Source organism: Oncorhynchus keta, unplaced genomic scaffold (genome assembly GCF_023373465.1).
Source record: "Oncorhynchus keta strain PuntledgeMale-10-30-2019 unplaced genomic scaffold, Oket_V2 Un_contig_15925_pilon_pilon, whole genome shotgun sequence".
Taxonomy (NCBI): Eukaryota; Metazoa; Chordata; class Actinopteri; order Salmoniformes; family Salmonidae; genus Oncorhynchus; species Oncorhynchus keta.
This window is the reverse complement of record NW_026279600.1, coordinates 6,027-10,217: the sequence shown is the minus strand read 5'-3', so window position 1 is coordinate 10,217 and position 4,191 is coordinate 6,027. Positions and strand designations below refer to the sequence as shown.

At 40.8% G+C, this 4,191-nt stretch overlaps 1 long non-coding RNA gene across 3 annotated transcripts; it reads right to left on the bottom strand.

The window, feature by feature from the left end:
• Positions 1-242: 242 nt before the first annotated feature.
• Positions 243-2,112, bottom strand: LOC127919162 (uncharacterized). Of its 3 annotated transcripts, none has more exons than XR_008102102.1 (3): positions 1,982-2,112; positions 1,412-1,525; positions 243-461 (listed from the first exon to the last, which is right to left on the bottom strand). It is a non-coding gene; the product is annotated as an uncharacterized LOC127919162 (long non-coding RNA). The 3 variants fall into 3 exon arrangements; XR_008102100.1 differs by having other exon boundaries at positions 1,412-1,601; positions 1,944-2,020; XR_008102101.1 differs by having other exon boundaries at positions 243-423; positions 1,412-1,601; positions 1,944-2,020.
• Between the last annotated feature and the right edge of the window lie 2,079 nt (positions 2,113-4,191).

Below are 4,191 nucleotides of genomic sequence, written 5' to 3'. Positions count from 1 at the left end.
TAGACCTGACAGTGAAATGCTGAATACAACAGGTGTAGTAGACCTCACAGTGAAATGCTGAATACAACAGGTGTAGTAGACCTTACAGTGAAATGCTGAATACAACAGGTGTAGAAGACCTCACAGTGAAATGCTGAATACAACAGGTGTAGTAGACCTCACAGTGAAATGCTGAATACAACAGGTGTAGTAGACCTTACAGTGAAATGATGAATACAACAGGTGTAGTAGACCTGACAGTGAAATGCTGAATACAACAGGTGTAGTAGACCTCACAGTGAAATGCCGAATACAACAGGTGTAGTAGACCTCACAGTGAAATGCCGAATACAACAGGTGTAGTAGACCTCACAGTGAAATGCTGAATACAACAGGTGTAGTAGACCTCACAGTGAAATGCTGAATACAACAGGTGTAGTAGACCTCACAGTGAAATGCTGAATACAACAGGTGTAGTAGACCTTACAGTGAAATGCTGAATACAACAGGTGTAGTAGACCATCCAGTGAAATGCTGAATACAACAGGTGTAGTAGACCTTACAGTGAAATGCTGAATACAACAGGTGTAGTAGACCTTACAGTGAAATGCTGAATACAACAGGTGTAGTAGACCATCCAGTGAAATGCTGAATACAACAGGTGTAGTAGACCTCACAGTGAAATGCTGAATACAACAGGTGTAGTAGACCTTACAGTGAAATGCTGAATACAACAGGTGTAGTAGACCTCACAGTGAAATGCTGAATACAACAGGTGTAGTAGACCTTACAGTGAAATGCTGAATACAACAGGTGTAGTAGACCTCACAGTGAAATGCTGAATACAACAGGTGTAGTAGACCTTACAGTGAAATGCTGAATACAACAGGTGTAGTAGACCTCACAGTGAAATGCTGAATACAACAGGTGTAGTAGACCTCACAGTGAAATGCTGAATACAACAGGTGTAGTAGACCTTACAGTGAAATGCTGAATACAACAGGTGTAGTAGACCTCACAGTGAAATGCTGAATACAACAGGTGTAGTAGACCTCACAGTGAAATGCTGAATACAACAGGTGTAGTAGACCTCACAGTGAAATGCTGAATACAACAGGTGTAGTAGACCTCACAGTGAAATGCTGAATACAACAGGTGTAGTAGACCTCACAGTGAAATGCTGAATACAACAGGTGTAGTAGACCTTACAGTGAAATGCTGAATACAACAGGTGTAGTAGACCATCCAGTGAAATGCTGAATACAACAGGTGTAGTAGACCTTACAGTGAAATGCTGAATACAACAGGTGTAGTAGACCTCACAGTGAAATGCTGAATACAACAGGTGTAGTAGACCATCCAGTGAAATGCTGAATACAACAGGTGTAGTAGACCTCACAGTGAAATGCTGAATACAACAGGTGTAGTAGACCTCACAGTGAAATGCCGAATACAACAGGTGTAGTAGACCTCACAGTGAAATGCTGAATACAACAGGTGTAGTAGACCTCACAGTGAAATGCTGAATACAACAGGTGTAGTAGACCTCACAGTGAAATGCTGAATACAACAGGTGTAGTAGACCTTACAGTGAAATGCTGAATACAACAGGTGTAGTAGACCTCACAGTGAAATGCTGAATACAACAGGTGTAGTAGACCATCCAGTGAAATGCTGAATACAACGGGTGTTGTAGACCTTACAGTGAAATGCTGAATACAACAGGTGTTGTAGACCTCACAGTGAAATGCTGAATACAACAGGTGTAGTAGACCTCACAGTGAAATGCTGAATACAACAGGTGTAGTAGACCTCACAGTGAAATGCTGAATACAACAGGTGTAGTAGACCTCACAGTGAAATGCTGAATACAACAGGTGTAGTAGACCTCACAGTGAAATGCTGAATACAACAGGTGTAGTAGACCTCACAGTGAAATGCTGAATACAACAGGTGTAGTAGACCTTACAGTGAAATGCTGAATACAACAGGTGTAGTAGACCTCACAGTGAAATGCCGAATACAACAGGTGTAGTAGACCTCACAGTGAAATGCTGAATACAACAGGTGTAGTAGACCTCACAGTGAAATGCTGAATACAACAGGTGTAGTAGACCTCACAGTGAAATGCTGAATACAACAGGTGTAGTAGACCTTACAGTGAAATGCTGAATACAACAGGTGTAGTAGACCATCCAGTGAAATGCTGAATACAACAGGTGTAGTAGACCTTACAGTGAAATGCTGAATACAACAGGTGTAGTAGACCTCACAGTGAAATGCTGAATACAACAGGTGTAGTAGACCTCACAGTGAAATGCTGAATACAACAGGTGTAGTAGACCTTACAGTGAAATGCTGAATACAACAGGTGTAGTAGACCTTACAGTGAAATGCTGAATACAACAGGTGTAGTAGACCTCACAGTGAAATGCTGAATACAACAGGTGTAGTAGACCTTACAGTGAAATGCTGAATACAACAGGTGTAGTAGACCTCACAGTGAAATGCTGAATACAACAGGTGTAGTAGACCTTACAGTGAAATGCTGAATACAACAGGTGTAGTAGACCTCACAGTGAAATGCTGAATACAACAGGTGTAGTAGACCTTACAGTGAAATGCTGAATACAACAGGTGTAGTAGACCTTACAGTGAAATGCTGAATACAACCGGTGTAGTAGACCTCACAGTGAAATGCTGAATACAACAGGTGTAGTAGACCTTACAGTGAAATGCTGAATACAACAGGTGTAGTAGACCTCACAGTGAAATGCTGAATACAACAGGTGTAGTAGACCTTACAGTGCAATGCTGAATACAACAGGTGTAGTAGACCATCCAGTGAAATGCTTATTTTACAAGCCCTTAACCAACAATGATCCTCTCCCCCAGAAGATATTCGAGATGATTCCCTACAGTGGAGGGGGCTATTTCAGACCAGAGGGGGGCCTCCGTCCAAGTGAATTCATGATCCTCTCTCCCAGAAGATATGGCCCCTTTTCCATAACCCCTATGATGACGACGGACAACTCAACCCACTAATATTTCGTAAGCATAAATAAACTGGTAAAACTGACGTAAATGCAACTTCACTACAATGCTACCGGTATCAGGCCCTTTACAGCATGTTACATAACATCATCATTCGTATTAAGGCTGGGAATAACATAAACCCCAATTCAATTGGTGTACAAAATGGGAAAGTAAATAGCCTACTAATAATGAGTTAATTATCATAATGGGGCGGCAGGGTAGCCTAGTGGTTAGAGCGTTGGACTAGTAACCGGAAGGTTGCGAGTTCAAACCCCCGAGCTGACAAGGTACAAATCTGTCATCCTGCCCCTGAACAGGCAGTTAACCCACTGTTCCTAGACCAGTTAACCCACTGTTCCTAGACCAGTTAACCCACTGTTCCTAGACCAGTTAACCCACTGTTCCTAGACCAGTTAACCCACTGTTCCTAGACCAGTTAACCCACTGTTCCTAGACCAGTTAACCCACTGTTCCCAGGCCGTCATTGAAAATAAGAATTTGTTCTTTAACTGACTTGCCTGGTTAAATAAAGGTTAAAAAAAATAAAAAAATAAAACTCAACAGGATTCAACCTGTCTCTAATTGTTCTCTGAGGAGCTCGTTTTGGTCTCGCCACAGTAGATATGCTGCCCATTTCATCAGTTCAACCACCTCAAGTGGCAGTTTAGAATTAATCTCCCAATCTAAATGATTTTTTTATTAATTATTATTCATTGAGAAACATGTTTAAAATTAATCTGGGTTTAAGTGAAAACTAAATTTAGATTAGAGGAAGGATTTAATTTAACTGGGATTAATTTAAAAATAGGTTTTACATTTGGTGCAACAAGATGAGTAGATAAACCTTGATTTAATCTTGTTTAAGAGTTAATCACAGTTGTGCAACCCCACCCATAAAGTTAATTTCCTTTATGTTTTACTTACGTGTGTTATTGCAAACAGGATGAATGTTTGGGAATATTTATATTCTGTACAGGTTTCCTTCTTTTCACTCTTTCATTTAGGTTAGTATTGTGGAGTAACTACAATGTTGTTGATCCATCCTCAGTTTTCTCCAATCACAGCCATTGAACTATGTACCCGTTATAAAGTCACTATTGGCCTCATGGTAAAATCCCTGAACAGTTTCCTTCCTCTCCGGCAACTGAGTTGAGAAGGACACCTGTATCTTTGTAA